General features: G+C 44.9%; 1 long non-coding RNA gene across 4 annotated transcripts in view; it reads left to right on the top strand.

The window, feature by feature from the left end:
• Positions 1-22,888, top strand: part of LOC129631520 (uncharacterized) — a 28,680-nt gene extending 5,792 nt beyond the window's left edge. The window contains exons 2-4 of one of the 4 annotated variants that reach the window (XR_008704064.1): positions 7,000-7,197; positions 18,930-19,096; positions 20,825-22,888. This is a non-coding gene — a long non-coding RNA (uncharacterized LOC129631520). Of the gene's footprint in view, positions 1-6,999; positions 7,198-9,168; positions 9,382-18,929; positions 19,097-20,824 lie in introns of those variants that run through there. The other 3 variants (XR_008704066.1, XR_008704065.1, XR_008704067.1) reach the window with 3 other exon arrangements.
• Positions 22,889-25,872: the final 2,984 nt, after the last annotated feature.

The raw sequence follows: 25,872 nt of genomic DNA, 5'->3' as shown, positions 1-25,872 counted from the left end.
GGGTTCGATTCCTGGGTTGGGAAGATCCCCTGGAGAAGGAAATGGCAACTCACTCCAGTATTCTTGCCTGGAGAATCCCAAGGACAGAGGGGCCTGGTAGACTGCAGTCCATGGGGTCGCAAGAGTTGGACACAACTTAGCAGCTAAACCACAACCACAATATTGGTTAATTCTGCATCATGATTTCAGAATTGATTCTGGAAGACTCTTCTGGCTCCTCTACACCCTAGGTGCCTGGGCCATTGGGTGACCTACTTTATTTAGAAGGGGATGGGGGAAAGGACCCTGACATAGAAGCAGACAATTGATGCCTGCCTTGGCAACATGTAAACAAAATCCACACACCTTGCCCTGGGGATCACCTTGGCAGTATCTAGTTTGACAGAATTTGCCATTCAGCATCTCCCGGACCGGGCGCCTCAACCTGCTAGAAATTCTAGAGGGAAAAATCACACCTGAATGACTGCTGTCTGTGGCCTGTGGAATCCTAAATAGAATGAAGCAGGCCTCCGACAATCAATATTACTGACATATTAATCTCTGTGAATAAACCGTTGTGCACTTTAAGGCTGTCCCAGTCCTCCCAAATAATCGTTTAAATGCAGTGGAGGCCCTTGTGCCAGTGTGTGGGTAGTTTTCCTGGTCATCTGCCTGTGGGTAGCACTCAGATTGTCCAGAGGGATTTGATTTCCTAAAATAAAATCATATAGGAGGCTTGACCTTGCTCCCTGAATCCCCTCTCTGCTAGGACTTTCCCTCTGCTTCAAAACAAACATTTGCAAATGCTGAGAAGATGCCTTTAACCTACTTGACAGGAGGAATACAGATAAGGGCAAGTGGTGGTTGTCCACAGTTTTGCCCAAACTCAGAGTTTATCAGGGCTTCCCAGGAGGCTCAGTAGTAAAGAATCCACCTGCCATGCAGGAGACACGAGTTCAATCCCTGGGTCGGGAAAATCCTCTGGAGGAGGAAATGGCTACCCACTCCAGTATTCTTGCCTGGACACTCCCATGGTCAGAGCAGCCTGGCGGGCTACAGTCCATGGGGCCGCAAAAGAGTTGGACACTACTTTGCAAATAAACAACAAGAACAGGGTTTATCAGGAATAGTTTGGAAGCATGAGGCCATGTCAAGGTTTCAAAATTCTAGCCTTTTTTTTCTTAAGGAATGGGAAGGGCACACAATACATCTAAGAATTCCCCAAGATTCCTAAATTTGTGGGTGGAGGGACTCATATCCAGGGCTAAAATTCACCCAATGGACACCAGTAGTAAATATTGGGATATTTTGAACTAGCTGATAAAGAGTCATTTTCTCCCAAGCCCTCTGCTGCCCATTGCCCTGGCCTTTTCCTAGAACCTCTTCCCTTCCCTTAATTCAGCACCTAAAGGGTTAACAGCTGGCAAAGCAGGAGAACCTCCAGGACATCTCAGCCACGAGCTGGTTGGTGGAGGGCCACTGCCCACCCCACACCTGTGTTAGATATTTTGATATCACCCGAGCTTAGCTCTAGCACATCCATTGCCCAGTCTGAGGTCACTCAGCCTTGGCGAGTTCCTGCAGAATTTCTTCAGGAGAACAAGTGAAACAGCAGACAGGCAAAGCTTTTCTGAGCTCTCACCTCCCTGGGACCAGGTCTCTGACTGCCCTCCATCTGAGCCATGGGTAGAGGTTTCAGAACCCTCATATACATAGGGAAACCAGGCAAACTTCTACTGAGTCTTTCCCAAGTCACGAGCAGTAAACAGCAGTAGAAATCAACAGCCACAAGGGTATAATTGTCATTAGTATGTAAATTTTAAAAGCTCAGTCAAAAATATCAATACCTCCCACTTAATTTATTACTATATAAAGATGGATGGTAGTGAAACATAGCATTGATTTTCAGAGCCCTTTAAAAGAAAAAAACAGCTAGGAAGAAAATAGTCAAAGACAACTTAACACAAAATGCTGTGTCTCTGAATTAATCATTGTGCTTTTTTAAACACACACATGCTTCCCCAAACCCTGTACCAACAGCCTGTGTGGTTCGATCTTACTCGATTGCCTTTTCTGAAAATGAAGAAAACGGCATAGACCATTTACGTAAAGAGTGCTCTCAGAATGGATTAGAGGTAAAGACGGGCAAGCATTTTTACTGTATCGACAGCAAACCATTAGGCAGCCACACTCCAGCCTGGCCACTGAGAGGAAATCGAAGAGAATAGTTGCCTGGCTGGGCTGGGCAGGGCAGCCTGTCAGCTCCCCATCCCCGGCCGGCTGGGCTGTCACCGTTCCTCCTCCCCCTGCCTGCTATAATTACACCATCACCCTCATATTTACCAAAGTGTTAGTAGAAATAGTCATGACCACTAGATAAATAAGTGAATTCATCACCATCAGGTTTAAAACTGTTCCAGGGAGCCCGTAAGCCGGGAAGATGTGTTTGTGTCTGAAATGATGCGGCACTCAGAACATCATCGTTCGGTGTGCGGTTAAAGGATGGGTCATGTCTCCACTTTTGACATTTGAAGGTGTTTGCATTTATCCAGAGGGAGAAGAGGGGTGGAGAGGAAAGATGGTGAGGGAGCAAAAAAGGAAAAGAGAGCTATAAAGATGTAGAGACGTATTGATTTGGAAAATGTCTGTGCCGTCAAGCCACTCATTTTGTTTTGTTTTTCGGGAACCGTGGCTCTGCGTCTTTGAACAGTCTCCTGATTAAAGCAAGTGAGCCTTTTCTGTAGCCTAGAGAGGGGTTACATCTCTCTACATCTCCTGGAGAGCTAAGATTTCCAAAAGAATAGGAATGCCCATGTTTTAAAGTAAGAAGATAAGGATATTACCTGCCTCGTATTTCCTGGATTCCAGAGTGCTCTCTCTTTCTCTCGCTCTGTTTGACAAACCCTGTGAACTATAGATTATTGTCTTGGGCTTTATTATGGCATCTGGGGAAACATTTTTTTTATAGAGATGTTCCACTCATAATCAGGCTACAAGCCAAGAGCAGTACCTCACATTCATCAGACTAGAAATATGCACCGTTAGAAGAAACATTTTGTGAAGAGAACCCGTGTCTCCATTAAGGGCTGTTCAGCAGGAACCGTGCTCTCAGGCTGATATTGCTAATTTATCGAGATGCTTCTCCTGTCTTGATCAGGGACATAGTTCTCCTCCTCAGTTTGCTTACAAAGTAGAACTGTGGTTCCCAATGAACATCCAGTTGCTGGCTGTCTTCTTGCTGTAATTGGATTTAATTCATTATCTTTCATTTCAATAAAATCACAGGAAAACACAAGGATGAAAACGTGTAGGCTAATTGCTTATGGAAATTCAAGCGCTGTCCTCGGTATAAATTTACCCCTTGCACGAAGAAGACACAGTTGTGTCATTATCCTGGAATTTTTACAACAATATGTAATTATAGACAGGAGCAGGTGTAATTAGCCAGTCTTTCCACAAAGCAGGTAGCATTCTTGGTTAAATATTTACAGCTGCGCAAACAGCCAGTAATAATGAGAGTTTTCTCAGCCACACGTTACAGAGCATCCAACAAATATTATGAAAAGTGGTCATTATCAGCCAGGCAAGCGCCGCTTTGCCTTTTTGCTGGTAAGAGATGCTTCTGTGCAGTTTGCAGGACAGGAATCCAGGCTGAATCGGCAGTGTAGTTTCAACAGGGATGAAAACACGGAAGATCACCTCTCCCCTTGCTGCTGCCGAGAGGAGCAATTAAAGCTGCATATTTAGAGATGACATCAGCTAGGACTCCTGCACACAGAGAGAGAAAGAGTCACATTTTTTTCCCCTTCTTTCTTCCCTCGTTCCCTTTTCTGTCCAAAGGAAACCCACGGCAAACTGCCAGAGATGCCGAAAGCTGCAGGCTCGCAAACTCCAAACAGCTCACCAAGGGTCAGCCTGACCTGCAGCTGTCGCATGAAATAAAATCAATGCCACCCCCAGTTCTGTGCAAACACCCTCTGTGGCTCTTTATTACCAAATGATCTGAACTTTGACCCAACCTGAACAAAATTTAATATTTTCTCCCAAATATTTAAAAAATTCATTCTGGGGCGCGAGAGGAGTCAGGGAGTCTGTGAGCCGTAATTTGACATCTGAATTATTCTGAGGCTAATACGGAAAGCTATTCACAAGCTTATTTGGAGATGTGTCAATCAAGACATACTTCTGCAGGGAAGATGGACGCAGGCTTAGGATTGCAGATAGCTTTCGGGGAACCGCAAAATAAAAGGAAGACGAGCTCTGATGAATGTTACGTCTTCATTCTTGACGATGACATGTTTTTTTTTCCTTGAGTGTAGAGTACAAACCTAGGAGATAGGTATCCCAGGGATGTGTTTTTTCCACACCTGTAAAAACACTTTAACGTTTATTAAAAATGATAACCATAGACAACAAACACGGTGTCAAAACTCGCCTCTGCTAATTTCAACACGCTGATTAAGATTTTAAGCAACGCTTCTAAATTAGACTGTCAGGCCGCCATCCTCGAATGCAGGGTTGGGGTTCTGGTCTCACGCGGGATTGTTTGAGCCAGCAGCCTTTCTGCATGGATCGCCAGCCGGGCTGAGTGACTTTCAACGTTCTTTTCATTCATTTTCGATGAGATGGGGGTGAGTCAATTAGCCCCGATTGTCCGTGAGATGTGGCCCAAAATAAAGCGGCTGGGCTCTGATCTCCTCCTCCCCGAGGTATTTCCCAGCTGACAAGTAACAATGTTAATTACCCATTGTTGTGATCTGAAAGACACTGGAATTTTAATTATGTAAATTTGGAGCCATTTTGTTCAAAATCAGCAGACTGTTTTTACATAGAGGGAAATGTAGTCCCTGTTTGGAATCTCGGCACACTTAACTGCAAGGCCTGGGATGTGGCAGAGAAGAGTCAACTCCATCCTGGCCTGAGCGACCTAGGGATGACTTCTTTCCCAAGAGAAAAAGAAGAGGACATTATCTCTGACATCCCGTTTCTCCTGGCATCCTTCTTCGGAGGTTCTGACAGCCAGCTTGCTTGGCCATGTCTGCTATTGTAGAGGGTGTCTGTAATGGATGACTTTGCAGGAGGCAAACACCTCCAACTTCAATACCTGTGAGGGTTAAACTGTTACCAAACAGAAACTATGTCAAGCACCTCCAATAGATGCCTCCAAGAAGTTGGCAATGTTTCCTGCTAACTACTAACTCTACTTAGAAAAATTTTGCCAGCTGGAAAAATCAAATCAGAATCACAGTTCTTCTAGAAGATGTAGAGAATTCAGGAACCCTCCTCCCATTTTCTGGGAGAACTCTTTATTCCAGCATGATGTTCTCCATGGCTGTTCCTTTATCACTTCATCATCCCTTACATCCTTAGGGATCTGTCAGCCATCCAAGAGGTCCATGGTATCCAAGGAGAGCATGTGGGTGTTTATGGGGATCAAGCTGGACTTGATCTCGAGTTGGGCTTGCTCTCCCAGGGTTATAAGGTGGTGTCTCTCAGAGGCTTGGGAAAACTAACAGGATGGGGAGGGATCATGAAACTCAGCTAGGAAAGAACATTTTTATTATTATATTAAGATGCACAGTGATATATTATGACTATAATTTAAATCTATTGATTTTTAAAGATGAAATAGGGGACTTAAAAGAAAATGTTTCCCTGGAGTTTATTACCTAACACTTGCCTGTATCACATCCCAAACCTTGGGAGGCTGGGTGAAGGATGGTTCAAGTTTATTCTCCTTTGCTTTGAAAAGGCCTGGTATGCCTGGACCCTCAAAGAGTTTATGATCTGGTGCCTTTTTTCCTGCTTCCTAGTATGATAAAAATGGCCAGTAGCACTCATCCTAACTCCATGAATGTGACAATCAATCCAGACATTGCCAAATCACCCGGTGTAGGGATGGAGGCCACAAAACCACCTTTGGTTGAGAACCACTGCTCTAGATGGAGTTAAATATCTTTAACTTTTGCATGTTGTTCAGTTGCTAAGTCATGTCCAACTCTTTGCGACCCCATGGACTGCAGCATGCCAGGCTTCCCTGTACTTCACTGTCTCCCAGAGTTTGCTCAAACTCATGTCCATTGAGTCTGTGATGCCATCAACCATCTCATTCTCTGTTGGCCCCTTTACCTCCTGCCATCAATCTTTCCCAGCATCAGGCTCTTCACCAATGAGTTGGCTCTTCTCATCGTATCGCCAAAATTTTGGAGCTTCAGCTTAATTCCTGCTACTGTGTATTTAATTACCAACCACACATGTGAATACAGACCATCTCTCAAATGTGATTGTAGTTCAGACCTCTCTCCCAAGTTTGGCCTTACTTATTGTCATGTAAAATCAGATCTTGGAGATCTCACACGTGCCTCAAACTCAACACCTTTAAACTGAACCTATTAATTCCTGGGCCCCTCAAAGCTGCCTCTCCTTTAGGTCCCCAGTCTCAGAAACAGCACCAGAAACCTGGGAGTCATCCACTATTACCCTCTTTTCTTTCAACCTCGACTTCGCTTCCCCCCACACACCCCTCCAACCCCCTACTAAGTCCTGTTGCTTCTAACTTCTGGCTTCTCCTACATCCTTCCACTGCTTCGCATTCTCAGTGGCCCCTTTCCTCCAAACCTGGCGACCTCAACCCCAGCGATGTATTCTTAAGGATCTGGTCGTGGTAATTCCCCTGCTTTTTATGACCCGCTAGTGGTTTCTCACTGCTCTTACCAGAAGGTCTGAATGCCCATCGTGGCTGGAGGCTGGCCTGACCTGGTCCTGGTGCCCTTGACAGACTCATCTCAAGCCGTGCTCCCTGGCCTTAGGGCAGCTCACTAAGTGTGGCCATTAGCCCTTCACACATTAGTTCTACCCACCAGGAATGCCTACTTCTGACTTAGTGGAACCCCCATTCATCCTTAAGGATTCACATTTTCCCTGAATTACATGTCACGATCCTCCTTCCACTCTCACCACCACTGTAACTTCCATTGTACTATTTTGTTTGCTTGCTTAATTATGGGTCTTCTCTGCTAGATTCTGAGCTCTGTGAGGACAGACAGCATGATGGCTTCATTCACCACTGTCTACACCTGCACCCTTGTCTACACCTGCATGCACTGTTCAGTATAGTAGCCACTGTTCCTTTGAAATGAGGCAAGTTGAATTCAGAAGGGCTGGAAGAGTCAAAGAAACACTGGATTTCAAAGATGTAGAACGAAGACAACGTAAAAGGTATTGTGATATTTCAGATCCATTGGTTAAATAAAATAGTAAGTCTATCACCGGTTTTGTTTACTTTTCTCAATGTGTGTGTCTGTGTGTGTGCTTAGTCGGTCATTCCTGTCTGACTCTTTGTGACCCCATGGACTGTAGCCTGCCAGGCTCCTCTGTCCATGGGGATTCTCCAGGCAAGAATACTGGAGTGGGTTGCCATGCCCTCCTCCAAGGGATCTTCCCAACTCAGGGATCAAGTCCAGGTCTCCCACATTGCAGGTGGAATCTTTATCATCTGAGCCACCAGGGAATCCCCAAAATACTGGAGTGGGTAGCCTAACCTTTCTCCAGGGGATCTTCCTGACCCAGGAATCGAACCAGGGTCTCCTGCATTGCAGGCAGATTCTTTACCAGCTGAACTACCAGGGAAACCCATGTGGCTACTAGGCTTCAATGTTTCAATGTGACTAGTAAGAAATATAAATTTACTGATGTGGCCCACATTGTGTTTCTGTTGGACAGCACTAGTCTAGATCCAGCACAATATAGGATGTAGAATAGGGGTTTATTTTTGTCTGTCTTAATAAATACAATGAGCAAATTCATCCTCCAGGCACATGATCTGAAATGCCAATCAGATCTTGTCACTCTGCTACTTAAAATCTTTCAGGAGATTCAAAAAGGAATCCAAGCTCCTCACCACCAACTGCAAGGTCCTTCCACACCCAGTTCCCGCCCGGGTTCCAGCTTCAAGTCTCACAGCCCACAGAACTTTCATGTTTGTGTATAGGCTGTTCCCTCTGTCCTTCCATTACCTCTCTGCCCAGCTCTCTCCAACTGCTCTGTAAGTTCATCTCCAAGAAGCCAGCCTCAAGCCCCATGGGATGGGCAAGGGGCTCCGTTGTATTACAAGTCATCCGTTCACTGTTAACTCCCGAGGATCTATCAGTGAGCAGAAGAGATGCTTCTTGTCCTCTGGGAGCTTACAGGTCAGACTCTAGGGAACCGCGTCTCTCATCTCTGAAGCCCCATACTTAGCCCAGAGTTTGATATACAGCACAGGCTTCATAAATGTTTTTATAGATAACGAAATACTGTACACCCCACCGCCTCGGGTCTCGCACGAAAGCATTTCTCGGCAGGTGTGCTCCATTCAGGCCCCAGCCTGGGGTGCTCACCTTCTTCCTGGCTGCTGCCCCCAGGGGAGAGAGGCCGGCTCAGCCAGGGCCTTACCGGTTAGGCCAGCATTTGCTCAGAGATTACTGGGCCCCTTCCAGAAGAGGATTACCCTGCATCCAGACCCACCGGGCGTGGGAACAGCCCTCCAAATATTTGCAGAGAGTTCCTGACCTTTCCCTCCTGTCCCACAGCCCCCCCAGGGCAGGCACGTGAGCCGTGCCTGGGGTGACCCCGCAGCTCCAAGCTTGCCCTTCCCCCTTCCTCCCTGCCATTCCTTTGGTATTCAGACCAGGTCTGGCTGCAAGGGCAGTGTCTCTGCTTAGTCACCTTTCATATTAAATAAGGATGCCGATGCTCCCTGCTGTTGACTCTGCTAAGACCATTCATGCCCTGGGTGGCATCACTAATTTGTGCTCTTGAAGCAAACTGCTGTCACAGGAGCCCTGGCTGGGAAGATATTGCTTATATTAAAGATCAGGCTGGAGGAGGAAGCCAGCCCTGACCTGCTCCAGGGCAGCTCCGGGAAAGAGGAGCCCATGATTGAACATATGGAACCAGACACAGGAGGTGGAGAGAGGGCCTCTGACTGCTGGAAGTTCCAAATTTCCCCCCACTTCCCCATATCAAGATGAGCCACTCAACTAGTCCAAAGATACTGCATGAGGTCCTCCGCAATGATGGGGTTCTCCCTGCAGGCTGAGCCAAGAGGACAGGGCAAAATGGTCACTGCTGACCAAGAGACAAAAAAAAAAAATAGAAGATGAAACAGGCCTAGCAGAGTCTCAGACAGCCACCTCCCATCCTTTCCAGGCTGCAGGTTGAGCCGAAGGAGCCGAGCGGCTTCCATGGTGGAAAGGAGACCCCAGAGTTCCTGCAGCCGTAGGAACCATGGTGCCCAATAACATGCTGAACAGCCAGTTAAACGTGGATGGCAGAGAAAACACACCATTTTTAAACAACTTTTTGGTGATACCTTTGATGTATAAAAATCATATATATCTCTGGCAGATATACACTACTATGCAAAAGAGATAAACAAGGTCCTGCTGTATAGCACAAGGAAATACTCAGTATCTTGTAGTAACCAATAACGAAAAAGAATATGAAAAAGAATGTATATACATATAGAAGCATAACTGAACCACTCTGCTGTACACCAGAAACTATCACATTGTAAATCAATAATACTTCTATTTTAAAAATATATATATATAAAAATACTAAAGATTATGTATATTTAAGATGTACAACTCGATGTTTTGATATATGTTGTTTAGTCACTAAGTCGTGTCCAACTCGTCTGCGACCCCATGGACTATATAGCCTGCCAGGCTTCTCTGTCCACAGGATTTTCCAGGCAAGAATACTGGAGGGGGATTGCTATTTTCCTCTCTAGGGGATCTTACTGACCTCGGGATCAGACCTACATCTCCTGCATTGGCAGGCAGATTCTTTACTGCTGAGCCATCAGGGAAGCCCTTCATATATGTGGACATTGTGAAAAGATCATTGTAATCAAGCTAAATAACATATTTGTCACCTCACAGAGTTTTCATTTGTGTGTCTGTGTTGAGATACAAATGAAGTCTATCCTGTTAGCAAGTTTCAAATAGGCAATACTGTATTGTTGACTATCATCACCATGCCATTAATTAGATCCCCAGAACTCATAACATCCTGTATAACTCAAACACCATACCCTTTGGTCAAAAGAAATAGTGGTGTGTTTTTACAATGAAATATGATTCAGCCCTAAAAAAGAAGGACATCTGCTGTGTGTGACGACATGGATAAACCTAGAAGGCATTATGTGGAATAAGCCAGACACAGAAAGACAAATGCTGTACGATCTCACCTATATGTAGAATTTAAAATAGTCAGGCTCACAGAAGCCTAGAGTAGAGTGGTGGTTGCCAGAAGCGGGGGTGGTGGGTGGGGAGATAGAAATAAATAAAGAGGCATTGGTCAAAGAGCACATCATTTGTTTATATTGTGGTAAAATATGCAAAGGGGCTTCCCAGGTGGCTCAACAGTAAAGAATCCATCTGCAATGCAGGAGACACAGGTTCGATCCCTGGGTTGGGAAGATCCCCTGGAGAAGGAAATGGCAACCCTCTCCAGTATTCTTGCCTGGAGAATCCCATGGATGGAGGAGTCTGGCAGGCTGACCATGGGAACACAAAGAGTTGGACATGACTTAGAGACTAAACCACCGCCACCGTACCTAAGGTAGTACTAGGGAGCTTTGCTATCTCCTCCACAAAATTGTCATGTGTCTCTGCTACACGGAAAAGGGGTTAATTGTAAATGGAGCCCTCGTTATTGGGAGAACTCCAGGCAGGTACTGGGGAGTAAAAAAAAATGGTTTATCTTGGGAGTTCCCTGGTGGCCTAATGGTTAGGATTTGGGGGTTTCACTCCCATGGTCCAGGTTCAGTCCCTGCTTGAGGAATTGAGATCCCACAAGCCTCAGGGCACAGGCATAAAAAGAAACATGATGTGTCTTGTTTCTCTACTAGGCAGGCAGGAGGGTTGTGCTGGAGACGAGGCCTAGACTCTGGTGTGAAGGATCCTCTTGTAGGCTCCCTATGCCAGTGGCTCCCCACTTTGGCATGCATGACTGACACCTCCTCAGGATGGTATAAAGTGCTGGCAGACACAACTTCCCTTGCCATGCCCACCTCCCACCCTTTCAGGCTGGCCTCCCAGAGCCTCTTGTAGAGAAACAACCATCGATACCCCTAGAAAAGAAAAGAGCACATTGAGGAGAAAGCAACCAACCTCTCCCAGGAGGACAGACACCAAACTGAGCTCCCTGAGGAGGGCAGGGCACCTGAAGAAGGAATGGTCTGAAGGAGAAGTAGGGAACTTCCCTGGTGGTCCAGTGGGCTTCCCTGGTGGCTCAGACAGTAAAGAATCCCGCCTGCAATGCGGGAGACCTGGGTTCAATCCCTCAGCCAGGAAGATGCCCTGGAGGAAACGGCAACCCACTCCAGTATTCTTGCCTGGAGAATTCCGTGGACCGAGGAGCCTGGTGGGCTACAGTCCATGGGGTCACAAAGAGTCAGACATGATTCAGCAATTAACACTACTACTGGTGGTCCAGTGGTTGAGAATGTGCCTTCCAATGCTGGGGCCGTGGGTTTGATCCCTGCTCAGGGAACTAAGATCTCACATGCTGCGGAGCAACTAAGCCAGAGTGCCCAACTACTGAGTCTATACACCACGACTAGAGGGAACTCCCCGCACAGCCCCTCAACCGGGGATGAAGTCCCTGTGTGCCAAAACTAAGGCCCAACACAGCCAATAAATAAATAAAGGAGAAATAAACACTCCTTCACAAGGTAGCTGAGAAACTTCCAGTGCTCCCTAGGTCCAGAGGGGTTGGCAGAAAGAAATGAACAGGTACTAGAAGGACGTGGGCCTAATTTTAATGACAGAGCTATGCCCCAGGTGAAGCTGGGCTGCCTTACCCAGGTCCCCCACCCACCCCAGAGGGCCTGCATTCAGTGACTAACAGCTGTGGCAGAGGGGTGGGGGCTTGGGGAGGGAGTGTTTAGGCCTAGCACCCTCAGCCCAGCTCAAGACTGATCTGAGGGGCCATCCCAGCCTCTCAGCTCCTGGGGGTTCCCCAAGGCCTCCACCTATGAGCCCAGCTACTCCCTCCCTCTCCTCCTGCAAGTGGCGATCCAAGGCATACAGCTTGTCACAGAGTCCCCCTGCTCTGGGGGAACCCCACCTGCCTCACGAATGCTGGTCCCTCTTCCTCCACTTCCCTGCTACCTGTTAGCTCCCTGTCATCTCTCGGCTCCAGTGCCACTTCCTCCAGGAAGGCCCCTTGGACTGCCCCTCTTCCCCCTACAGTCAGGGTCTTGCCATCATTGGCTTCCCTAGGACTCAGGTGTGCCCTCTTGGGGACTTGATCTCAGTTTGTGATGATGGTGTTTATTGGGCAACTGTTGGAATCTTGCATTCACAGTCTTGCATCCCCTGTCCCCATGGGGACAGGGCCAGTGTCTGGTTTTGTCCACTGCATATCCTCACAGCCATCCCATGCCTGGATATATATGTTTGATCAACAAGGGTTCCTGGTAGTGACAGGAGTCAAAGCGCTGATCCAAGTGGTGTTTCCGGCCTTATGAAGACCCAACCTTGATTATTCCATGAGGCCAAATCCCCTCTTCTGTGAACACCCTTCATCAAAGGTGGGATTTCTCTTCTCATTGAAGAATAGCCCCATTACCAACCCACTGCCCCACCCACAATCAAGGGGAAGGGATTACCTTTTACCTTGGACCAAAGTGGGGTTTTCCCTCCAGGTATATGGGTCTCCTGTGTCTGGCCACCACACCCTCATGATGCCCAGCCCTGGGCTTGGTCCCAGCACAGGTAGCTTGTTCTTCTTCCTTTGTTCACAGATTATAGGAGGGCTGGAAGCTGGAGGCCCCGCCAGGGCTGAGGGCTCAGCACCTCTCATAATGGGAGGTCAAATGAAATGAAAACCCACCTCCCTTACCCCATCATCTGAATTCCTACATTGGCTATGACATGGCTAAGGGGAAAATATTGGATTTATTTTTATGAGTTAGTCATCACCCTAAGGCCCTTAAGAGGAACTGTGCGAAGTGAATCCATTCAGAAGGTCGGAAGGTCATTGCTAACTTGTAAAAATAAATCCAATATTTTTTGCTCTGTCTTATTAGATTTATATGATGCAGACATCTGAGGGAGGTTTTTTTGTTTTTTTTTTTTTAATGGTCATTTTCCAGTGCTATTTAGAGTATTTCTTCCTGGCCTCAACCAAATACCCATTCCATCTAGAGGTTTCCATTGATCATTTGGCCATCTGGCAATTTCTTGATTTAAAAAAAATTATTTTGAAATGCATACCTGAGAGTCTTCACTTCCCTCCTGTCCATCATTCCACCTCTACAGACACCAGCACCAGTGTTTCTGAGCCTAAAGTTGTCAAACATGGAGGTTGGAAATAAATGAAACCATTTGATGGGTGATGCCCCTTGTGGCATGAAAAATTCACTTTTCATGTGGAAAAAAAGACAGTAAAGTAGGATCAATGGACCCACTGCCATCACTCAGGAAACCAGCTGTGCTATCCACATGCTTCTTTCCAAGTTCTCAGGCTGCTTCCGTCTTGGCCAGCATCTCTCAAGTGATAAGGAGGGCTTATCCCCAAGTGTCTATGGGGAAAGTTCACTGCCCTCCTGGATGTTTACTCAAGCTCCTTCCCCTTTTTCTCTCTCCTTCCTCACTGTCTGCACATTTACTTTCTCTAACCAGTTTGACACTTAGTTATGACTATTTTCTGCACCTAAAGCCAGTTTCCCCTCTGTTTACCAGGGCTGCCATAAAGAGTACCACAGGCTGGGTGGCTTACACAAGACAAATCGATTTTATTCCAGCTATGGAGGCTGCAAGTCCAAGGTCAAGGTGTCAGCGGTTTTGGTTTCCTCTGTGGCATCTCTCCTTGGCTTGTGGGGTGGTGAGGAAGAGAGACTACCTCTTCTTTTACACATTGCCATCCTAGACCCAAGCATGCGACCTGAAACATAGACTATGCAGTCAATCTCTCTAGAATGATCATTTAACCAGCCAGATAATTTCTGGAAACATCAGATGAAAGCCAGTATGAAGCATGTTTTCTTACTTTGGGCCTTTGCAGAGCTTTAATGAGTGGATGTGCCTTAAGAAAGGCCAAGAGGGAGCTTCCTTGGAAACATATTTGTCTGGGACTATTGAGAGTCCCTTGGGCTGCATGGAGTTCAAACCAGTCAATTCTAAAGGAAATCAACCCTGAATATTCATTGGAAGGACTGAAGCTGAATCTCCAATACTCTGGCCACCTGATGCAAAGAGCTGACTCATTGGAGAAGACCCTGGTGTTGGGAAAGATTGAAGGCAAAAGGAGAAGAGGGCAGTAGAGGATGAGATGGTTAGATAACATCACTGACTCAACAGACGTGAACTCGAGCAAACTCCAGAAGACAGTGAAGGACAGGGAAGCCTGGCTTACTGCAGTCCATGAGGTCATAAAGAGCTGGACATGACTTAGCAACTGAACAACAATATTCCCAAATCCAGTTAATTGCCAAACTGAGATGTTCTTGTTCTCCTATGGGGTAGTTTTTGTTTCTTTTTTTTGGGGGGGGGGGTTAATTTTTATAGATTAAGAGTTTCCTGTGCTGTGTGGAAGAAGAACATTAAGAAGCAAATGAAGGGGCATAAACCTGATAAAAATGGACTTTGGGCAGACTGAGAAGCAGTTGCATAGACAGGGACCGGTGGAAAACCTGGAAACCTGAAGGACCTCAAAGCCTATTTGATGGAAATCCTGATGGAGAGTGTTGTCTCTAGAAGGCAACTGGTTGAATGTGTTTCAATTACATCAGCGGCAGGGAGAGAACAAAGCGTTTCAGAGGAAGTTGATTTGACTTGAATGTCCATCTACAGATGAATGGATAAAGATGTGATATATAATCACAATGAAATATTACTCAGCCATAAAAAAAGAACAAAATAATGCCATTTGCAGCCACATGGTTGCAACTAGAGATTATCATACTAAGTGAAGTAAGTCAGAACGAGAAGGACAAAGACCGTATGATATCACTTATACGTGGAATTTAAAATAGGCCATAAATGAACCTATTTATGAAACAGAAATGGATTCATGTACATGGAAAACAGACTTGTGGTTGCCAAGGGAGGAGGGGTGGATTGGAAGGCTGACATTAGTGGCTGTAAGCTATTATATATGGAATGGATAGAAAACAAGGTCCTACTGTATAGCACAGAGAACTCTATTCAGCATCCTATGATAAACCATAATGGAAAGAATATTTTAAAAAAAAAGAAAGTGAGAGTGAAAGTCACTCAGTTGGGTCCAACTCTTTGTGACCCCGTGGACTATACAGTCCATGGAATTCTCTAGGCCAGAATACTGGAGCGGGTAGCCTTTCTCCAGGGGATCTTCCCAACCCAGGGATTGAACCCAGGTCTCCTGAGTTGCAGATGGATTCTTTACCAGCTGAGCCACAAAGGAAGTTCCCCCCCCACCCCAAAAAACCAGTGTGTGTGTATATATATGTGTGTGTGTGTATATATATATATATATATATATAGCTGAATCACTTTGCTGTACAGTAGAAGTTAACACAACATTATAAATTAGCTATACTTCGATTTAAATATATCAGAGGATGTTGATTTGCATGGATTTGTCACTGGGTCCCCTGCAGATGTCTAAGGCAGGTAAATCTTCCAGGGACCCAGGAATGATCAGGAGTTGGGAAAGATGAGGAAAGAGGAGAGCCGGGAGAGCAGGGAATTCGGGGAGAGGGCAGAGCCATAGAGGCAGCCAGGGATGGGAAGCTGGGGCCCCAAGGAACCCTGAAGACGAGGGTCACAGTCATGCCCAAGCCTGACCCTGCTCCCTGGTACCATCAAATAAACACTACCTCATCCTTAAGAGGGGCTTCCCAGGTGGCTCAGTGGTAAAGAATTTGCCTGCCAATGCAGACGTCACAGGTTCGATCCCTGGGTCAGAAAGATCCCCTGGAGAAGAAAGTGGCAACCCACTCCAGTATTCTTGCTTGGGAAATCCCAACCCACTCCAGTATTCTTGCCTGGAAAATCCCATGGACAGAGCAGCCTGGCAGGGTCTATGGCCCATGGGGTCGCAGAAGAGTCAGACACAATTTAAGCAACTCAACCACAACAATATCCTTAGGAAGCTAAGTCCACCCTTCTCATTCTGGAAAAAGAGAGACAGGGAGAAAGAGAGACAGAGAGACAGCACAGCTCGCATCTCTCAGAGCTTCAATTTAGCCCTCCCTTTGATGAGCTGCTGGCACGATGTGCACAAAAAAACAAGGGCAATTTAAAACTTGGGAAACTCGGCTTTCAATAATTCCCCGCTAGGTTTCTGGCTGCAGAAGAGTAAATAACACAACGGCTACAAACGCTGGGAGCAAAATCGCCAATAACAGCTCCATGCTTATGATAACTTTCCCAATTTTCTGCAATCTCCACCGCTTCTCTCTTTACTTGGGTCTGTATCAGATTTTTTTCCCCCCTTTATTGAACATCTGCCTTGGGAGCCACTGTCACAAAAAGTAATAAACACATCAATCCAAAAGAAAAAGAGAGGATTGTGCAATCCGAACTACTTAACCAATCAAATGGGGCAGCTGATGGAATGAAATGGGGAGGGTGGGTGAGAGCTTAGAGACCCACTTTCCAGAGATGGTATCCACCCGCGGCTGAAGATGTACCCAAACTGCACCGGGGCTGCCGAATAAGTTAATTGTATTTCCTAACGCTAATTATAGATTTCAATGTTTGTTGAGATTTCAAGCCCTGGGATTAATTTGTAAGTCTTTCATTCAGCCAAAATTTGACGGCTCTTGCTTCACCTCTGCCGCTGCCTCCTCCCAGATAACAAGAGAAAGATTTGTCTTGGAATAAAGATTTCCTTTTCTTAAGAAATAAACCCAAACAATCGTATCACCTCTTAAATTTTTACCAGTGGATTCTGCAGACGTGTACAGGAGAGGGCAATTACGATGTTCACTGTCCCTGAAGGTCCCCCCTCCCCACCCAAATAACAACAACAAAAAATGATGCCTGAAAGGGAAACAAAAGCAATTTATGTTTTCAGTTATCGTCCCAGAAATAGCCAAAGATTACTTGCATACCGAACAGACGAAATCAAATCTTTCACTACTGCTTAAAAAAAAAAAAAATCCTATTACAAATTGCATTTAACTCAGGTGAGTATAGTTCGCTAGTTCTTATCCAATTGTAAATTAGACCAGGGTTGCCTGTTGGGAGAGAAAAGTGGCTTTTGAAACATGTCTTATTGACTGGGTATAAATTACCTGCAGCAGATTTGTGAAGCAAATTTGAAGCAAGTGATGCCTCCAGGCAATATTGTATTGATTGTAGATTGATATTCAGCTGATTTTAAGGTGAAAAATAAATATTGTTTTAGCAGCAATTTAATTAACAAATCATTGCAGAAACGGTAAGAATATTGTGTTGTCTAATACAGGGATTTCAGCTTTTTTTCTTTTTTAACAATTATCTGATAAGTGCTTAGTTTCCCATGTAGATTAATTGTCTTGAGTCATCGCTCCAAGTCTCTCTGTGAATCCGCATAAAGTTAAATAATGGTTATGGGCACTCTGCTCATTTTCCTTCAGACTCTAGAAGTGAGATTTTTCCCTGCTCCTGAATGAAATGAACAGGCTTCCCTTTAGCACTGGAAAAACCTGAGTTGTGCTGTTTTTAGCAGAGCCCTTGTGGTATATTTGGCTGGAGGAATTCGAGAGGCCCCAGCTGTCAGGCCAGCTCTGTCCTCAAGCCGTCATGTAACCTTGGGCAGATGACTTCTCCTAGGCGCCGTCCCCTCCCCATTCCTTCACGGAGTAGATCGTCTCTAAAGTAATGGTGTTCTGATAAACAAACAGCTCTTAGTGGGGGAAGGCCCCTGACTGGCGGTGTTTGCCCATTCCCATGGTGTCAATACACCCACTGCGCTGATTTCAAGCCTCAGGTTTGACATGACTGGACGTATAGTTGGGATGATGTCTCAAGCCACCTTGAGTGAGTTCCAGCTTACCACTGCCCCTGAGATCCCTTCTAGTTCAAGAATTTCATCACTTTATGAATGTACTGGCTTTCAGAGAAGGAATAAAAACAAATTTTAAATGCACATACATAAGAAGAGAATTATACTTTTTGTTTCTGATAATTCAGAAATTGTTTCAGAACCCTCCAGCATACCAGGGTCCTAATAATGAACATCCGTATGATTTCTCATGGAGAAGGATGCCCAGAATATCTGGTCTTTCTCATTTTGTTCTTTCAGGGGAGGGGGAACAGCAAGACAATAGCAAGATCATCTGATATTAAGATAACGTCTATAAGGATTCCCAGAAATCTTCCAATGAACTAATATTTTAAAGAATAACTTCTTTCTAGAGCCTATTATACAGAGTGCAGTAGGTCAGAAAGAGAGAAATAAATACCATATATTAACACATATATATGGAATGTAGAAAAATGGTACTGATGAACCTATTTGCAGGGCAGGAATAGAGACACAGGCATAGAGGACAGACTTGTGGTCACAGTGGGGGAAAGAGAGGGTGAATGAATTGAGAGAGTAGCATTGAAACATATATATTACCATATGCAGGAGAGATAGCTAGTAGGAAGTTGCTATATAACACAGGAAGCTCGACCCCGTGCTCTGACAACCTAGAGGGGTGGGATGGGGTGGGAGGTGGGAGGGAGATACAAGAAGAAGGGGACATGTGTATACTTATGGCTGATTCACGTTGTTGTATGGCAGAAACCAACACAACAATTTAAAACAATTGTCCTTCAACTGAAAAGAAAAAAGAAAAAATATTTTCTTTCCCTCAATACCAAAGCATTATATATGCACTGAAGAGAATATAGGTGAAATCAGGAAAGAAAAAAAAAAAAGTTTAAATCTAAGTAGTTAGCTTCACGCAGAGATTAACATATTGGTATATTATTATTCAGACTTCCCAGGTGACTCAGTGCTAAAGGATCCATCTGCTGATGCAGGAGACACGGGTTTGATTCCTGAGTCGGAAAGATCCCCTGGAGGAGGAAATGGCAACCCACTCCAGTATTCTTGCCTGGAGAATTCCACAGACAGAGGAGTCTGATGGGCTAGAGTCCATGAGGTCACAAAGAGTCAGACACTATTGAGAGATTAAGCATGCATATTATTATTCTGTTATTTCTCTCTCCTTTCTATTACACACACACTTACTTATACTATTTTTATCAAAAAATGGGATCAAACAAGGTTTTGTGACTTTTTACTTGCTTAACAATGAAAATATGCCCATGTAATAAAATAGTCCTGCTCTGTTTTGAAGGGCTGCATCACCAAGCTTTAACCAATCAATCGATCAGTCCTTTATTTTTAGATCTCTAGGCTGCTTCCAGTTGTATGCTAATGTAAGACCACTGTGTATTCAGCATTGTAGACTGAATCTTTGTACACTGCCATAATGATTGCATATGAATCAATTTCAAGAACAGGAGATGCTACATCTACTAATGTACTTGTTAAAAAAAAAAAAAAAAAAGATCAAACTTGTCACTGAAAGAAACCTGTTAGCATTAACTCTGTATGAGATCAGAGAAAACCCAGGATCTAGGGACAGCCTCAGATTGATTGAGTGATGTTACGTGGCTTTATTTTGTTTTCCCCGCAAGGCAGTGAGGAATCAGTAGAGTTGGTTGGCGTTGTTTTGTCTGACACATATCACTGCCCTTCATAACGATGACCAGAGACATGGGGGGAGAGTTCAGGAGACCAGTTCTTCATCCCTCTTCCCATTTCAGAGGAGCTGCTTGGGAAGTACGTGGAGGAGACATTAACAAAAGCCCACAGAACCGTCCTTTCTTGGAGGAGAGGTGGCAGAGAGAGCCAGTCTCCTGCTAATGGGGCAGAGAAGGCACTGGACGCAGAAACTCCTTCAGGTCTTTAGAAACCCCTTTTCTCGCCATGTAGACTTGCCGCAAGAAATAGACAACTTTAGAAAATGTCTGATTTGCTTTTTCAACAATATTCAAAGGACAATGAGTCCAGAAACTAGAGCAAGCTGGATGAAAAAGAAACAATCTGAGATAAGAGAAGAGCGAATAGAGAAAAAACACAATTGATTAATTAAAAACCATCATCTGAACAGCAGGTTGGATACTGCAGAAAATCAATTTAATGAGGTAAAAGACAAATTCAAGACATTTTCTATTATACACATGGGAAAGTCGGAGCGATACCGACTCATAGTGACAGAGAAAAATGATCAAAGATGTACTTGAAAAACTTAAGGGCTGCCACTAACAGAACAAAATTGGGGTCTGCCTTTCTAAAATTTTTTAATAAAAGAAAGAAATTAAACATTATATTTTTTAAAAAAAGAAGAGGAAAGCAAATAAGGCTAAAAGCAAAATGGAATAATAGAAAGCCGAATATTAGTCATAATATATAAATAGATTAACTATTAAATGCAAAACCAGATAAATGAGTTAACTCCATTAAATTCAGAGATTCTCAGAATTTTAAAAATGTTATTTAATTAGATAATCCTCAAACAAAAGGACTCAAGAGTATTAAATAAAGATAAAATTTGAATAATATAATAAGGTTGATTTAATATCAAATTATATTCCCTACAAAGGAAGACCATAGTCTTTAAATTTTTCCATAAAACATGTGCAAGAATGATCTTTTAGTTTCCAATATTGATTTTAATCAATTCCAAAAAACGTACTGAGCTCCCAACAGGTGGTTTTAAGACTGAAAATCAAGGCAACAATGATTTCCCCTTCATTCCCAAAATCCCCAAAGAAATTTTTGAAGACATCTAAGAATAAGAAACAATCTGCTGTTGTCCTAGGAAACTGAGAAGAATGCAATTCAGTGGACTCAAGTTTTAAAGAACTTCTGGAAGCTTCAGAAATAGGTTGAAAAACACTCCATCCAGTGACAAAGATCCTGCATTGAGTATCAGGCATGGAGGAACCCTGAGAAGAACTTGAACACTTCAAGGAGTCCAGGAGAACCTCTAATACCAGAAGGGCCATGCTAAGGATGAGGATGACCCAGAAGTAGCCAATGGAGGCATTTGAACACAGCCCTTTTTAAGATTCTAATGACAATCCAGCCACTACCAGTGATGGGTGGAGTCACCAGGGTGAAATTGATGTGCCCTTCCTGTCTCCTGGGCTCCCTGTGGTCCCCAGGCTCTGGCTCCTTGCCTTATAGATAGTGATGGGTGGTAAAGACCCAGGGAAAAGTCATCATTGTGTCATGCTTTTTCAAAGCATAAATTTTTCACAGCCCTTGTATGAAAAAAAAAAGCAGCATCTTCATTCTCAGATTCTAAAATGCTGAATTTAGAGATTTTTGTTTTTAAGTTGGAGGTGGGAGATGGGAACCAGAAGCCAAGCCATATCTTCATTTTGAAAATGAAGCCAACCCAGTTTTCTCATTTTTCTTTCTGGTTTTTGTTTTTCCAGCGGGGGGTGGGGGAAAAAAAAATCTCTCTCTCTCTCTCTAGGAATGTCTTTTGAGTTCTTTCCCTAATTCATATCGAATAAAAATCAATTAGTCTCATGTTTTACAAAGTGCTTTGAGACATACATAATTTCATTTGCCCCTCAAACTCATGCTTGTAATTAGGTAGCCCAGGTATTATTGTGCCCATTAAACAGACGATCATTGGGAAAACTGAGGCCCAGAGAATTTAAGTGGCTTGCCCACAGTCATAGAGTGGCAGAGCTGACTCTCAAGTCCAGAACTTCTAAGAGTGGTATTCTTATTCCTTCACCAATGACCATAAAACGTTGACCTAATAGCCTTCATGAAGGAAAAGCCTTGGCGTCATTCATGGGAGCTGAGATGGTCCTAAAAGAGTGAACAGAACGAAGAGGAGCAGCTATTACACATGAAATTTTCTGTTGAGAGCTCGCCTTGGTCTTCGACTCATTCTCTTTAATTAATCGGGAGAGTAGTGGGAGCTGCCTTCGCTCCTGCCTGGTCTATTCCCTGCCTCCTGGTCCACTCCTGGGAGCCTTGGAGGATGCAGCGGGCAGCCCATCACTCAAGCAGAAGCAGCCCAAGTGACTTCACTGCGGAGGGACCTGGAGATGGGTGGTCGGGGGCCCCAGGGAGGGAAGGTATCTGCCCTCTTAATGCAGACGAGGTCTCCAAACCTCTCCCGTGGGACTTGCCCGTGGCTGAGGACAAGGCTCTCTGAACTCTGGAGTTAGTCGGCTTTTTAGTTCGAGGCTTGGCACAAAGATTTATGTTCCTGGTGTGACCGTACTCACCATCCATCACGATTAGTTACAATAAAATCTCTCTTCGTGTTTTTAAAAGCCCTTCGAGTTACATTCCATTATGCAGTTAACATATCGCAGATGGTCAGGCCATTGTTCAACCAGGGAACCATTTTTTGATCTCTGAAGAGGAGGGCAGGGAACCAGCACTTGACCTCCCCAGAGGCCCTGGAAATCCTGAGCCCAGAGTAGAGGAGAGAGAACAAAGAAGAGCGTGGGGGCCCTGGCTCACCCTTGAGGACTCGGTGGTCGGGCTGAAATGAGTGGCTGAACAAAGCAGATGGGCTTGGATTACAGGCCTTTTTCTTGAGGGAACTTAACCTGCATGCCCCCTGGTCTCTAGAATATCCAGTCTGTCCTCTCCAAAACAACTCAGCACTGGCTCTAAGGCAGACATTCTCCCTAGGCTGGTTCGTATCCAACTCATTTAGTTCACATGAGATCGAAGCCCTTGATGGGAATTCAGATGATGAGAAGGGGTTGTTATGTGGTGTCCCCCCCAAAACTGCTCCCGATCTCCTCCCATCACTGCTCACCCCACTCTCAATAAAAGGCACGAGCCCAGGCCTTTCGATAGATTTTAATCTGTTCCAAGAGAGCCACTCCCCACCTGAGACTTGCACTGTGTCTTGTGGGAGGAGTATATAACCTGCCCTTGTCATTGACTTGGCCATGTGACTAGCTCTAGCCAATGGCACACGAGAGGACCTGAGGTAGGCAGAAGCTTTCCCAGTCATTGCTTGTTTTGGCTTGTTTTCTTCCTTTTTTCCCCTAATATACCCCAAAGAAGAGAGGCTGTTCCTTCAGGCTGGATCCTAAAGTGAAATAGACGTGGGAAGAAGATTGAGCACCCAGTAACCTTCAGGTGACATGGGACTTAAGTGAAAAATAAAACTGTTTTGTAAGCGACTGAGATTCTAGGGCTGTTTGTTACTGCGGCATAACTCGGCAAAATTGGATGAATTCGCGTCCCGAATTGAGGGCTTGTCCTGATCGCCTTCTTTCCCTCAGCCTCCGCATCCATCTGCACCAGGCTCTGCTATCGCTACCATCAACTCTGTCTGAGATCGACCCACTTTTTTCCATCCTTCCTGTTCCATCTCCATGCTGTGCCTCTTGGACCACTCAGCACTCTGCTCCCAGTTCACATTCTTCCTCTTCTCCCATCCTTTCTCCACTCAGCAGCTAGTCTGTTTTTCAACGATGAAAATTAAATGACGCCTCTCCCATGCTTAAACCCGCTTCCAAGATTTCTCATAGTTTTCACAAGTCAAACTCCTCAGCCTGCCCACAGTTTCTGTGGCTTTCTCTCTCTCCACTGTAGCTCAGATTTCTCTGCTCTCTCTTCCTCAAACATGCCCATTCTTTTTTTAAACTTTTTATTTTGTATTGGAGTATAGCAGGTTAGAGTCGGCTTGAGAGTCCCTTGGACTGCAAGGGGATCCAACCAGTCAATCCTAGAGGAAATCAGTCCTGAGTATTTATTGGAAGAACTGATGCTGAAGCTGAAACTCCAATACTTTGGCCACCAAAGTAAAGCAAAGAACTGACTCATTTGAAAAGACCGTGATGCTGGGAAAGATTGAGGGTGGGAGGAGAAGGGGACGCCAGAGGATGAAGTGGTTGGATGGCATCACCGACTCAATGGACATAAGTTTGAGTTAACTCCGGGAGTTGGTGAAGGACAGAGAAGCTTGGCATACTGCAGTCCATGGGGTGGCAACTGAACTGACTGAACAACTGAACTGACTGATAGCTGATTAAGGATGCTCTGATAGTTTCAGGTGGACAGCAAAGAGACTCAGCCACACATATACATGTATCCATTCTCTCCCAAACCCCTCTCCTGTCCAGCCTGCCACATAATGTTGAGCAGAGTCTCCTGTGCTATACAGTAGGTCCTTGTTGGTTATCCATTTAAAATATGGCAGTGTGTACATGTCTATCACAAACTCCCTAACTATCCCTTCCCCCCGCCCTGAACATGCCCATTCTTTTGCTGTCCCCAGATCTCTGCCTGGAATGCTCTTCCCCAGATCTGGCCACTTCTCCAGGAATCAGTACAAACATCACCTGCTCAGAGAGTTCGTTCCTGAGCAACTCCCCCAACCCCCAACTCTCAGTGCAAAGGTGGTTCCCATCCATTTGTAATTGTCCTGTTTGTTGGTTTCTTTGCTTCCTGTCTGCCCCCTCCACTAGAGAACAGAATGTAAACCCCATGAGAAAAGGGACAGTTATCTTCACTGGTGCATCCCCTGGCACATGAGCATTTGATAAATATTTGCTAAATAATGTCTACATAAATGGAATGATTTTAGTCAACCTTCTCCCCATATGGGTGAAGAGACCAGGACTGATTCCCAGGGAGTTTGTACCTGGCTGGGATGCTCGCTATCCCCCAGTTAGCTAATGGCATCACCTGTAGAAGAACCCAGATCTCCTAACCCCATCCAATCAACACTTTCCTCTCTAGGTCACACCTCTTTTCCTCCTTCTCAGGTTCTTTGGTCTCTTTTCCTTCCTTGTTCCTGTATGTAACCTCTACTGAGATCAGAAAACTCCTCTATGTTTAACATACAACCCTCAATCAGCAGTTTATAACCCAATGAATCTAACCATTGACTTATTCATATTCTGGCAAATGAAATGGCCATGATTCCATCCCCAGCCTATAAAAGGATGGCGCTAATAACAGCTAACCTTCCTTGAGCACTTGCAGGTATTAACTCATTGAATCTTCCCAGCAACCTATAAGGTAGACAGTATCATTAGCTGCACGTTTTGGTGAAGACTCAGAGGCACAGAACAGTTACCTAACTTACCCAAGGTCACCCAGCTACTGAGTGGTGGACCTGGGCCTTGATCGGGAGCAGCCTGGTTTTGGAGCCTGGGCATTTACCTACAGTGCCATCCTGACCAGATCAGTGCTTGTAGGGTTCTTCCAAGTTACACTCAACCACAAATAACACTACAGTACACCTTTGAAGAAAATACACACATTTACACATTTTCAAAATCCAACCACACTCCTTCCTTCCTGTCTCAAGGTTCCTGTAATTTTATTGGGGGAAAAAAATGGACTCTAAGGCAGAAAATCTGGGTCAGCTATCATTTATTGACTACTGACTACTTTCCAGGCACAGAGCTACGATCATAGCACATAATGTCTCATTTGACAGATAAGGAAACTGAAGCTTAGAAAGGCTGAGTAGGTTGTATAAGCTCACAGTCAGAGGGAGAACATTCCAGCTCAGGCAATTGGACTAAATTACTCCAGTTAAGACACTTAATCCCTCTGCGTCTCATGTAACTCCATCTACATGTGTGCATGCATGGGTACATGCTCATTTGCTTCAGCAGGGGATCCAGGGGATCTTTCTGACCCAGGGATTGAACCCGAGTCTACCATGTCTCCAGGTTTGCAAGTGGATTCTTTATCACTGAGCCATCAGGGAAACACAACTCTATCTACACAATTATCCAAATAATACCAGAACTTCTCTAGTAGTTGAGCTCCCAATGCAGGGGCTGGGGTTCAATACCTGGCCAGGGAACTAGATCCCACATGTAACTAACGTTCCTGCGTGCCACAACTAAGACCTGG

This window comes from Bubalus kerabau, chromosome 17 (genome assembly GCF_029407905.1).
Source record: "Bubalus kerabau isolate K-KA32 ecotype Philippines breed swamp buffalo chromosome 17, PCC_UOA_SB_1v2, whole genome shotgun sequence".
Taxonomy (NCBI): Eukaryota; Metazoa; Chordata; class Mammalia; order Artiodactyla; family Bovidae; genus Bubalus; species Bubalus kerabau.
Note: the sequence above shows the minus strand (reverse complement) of the source record. Positions and strands in the feature narration are given on the sequence as shown.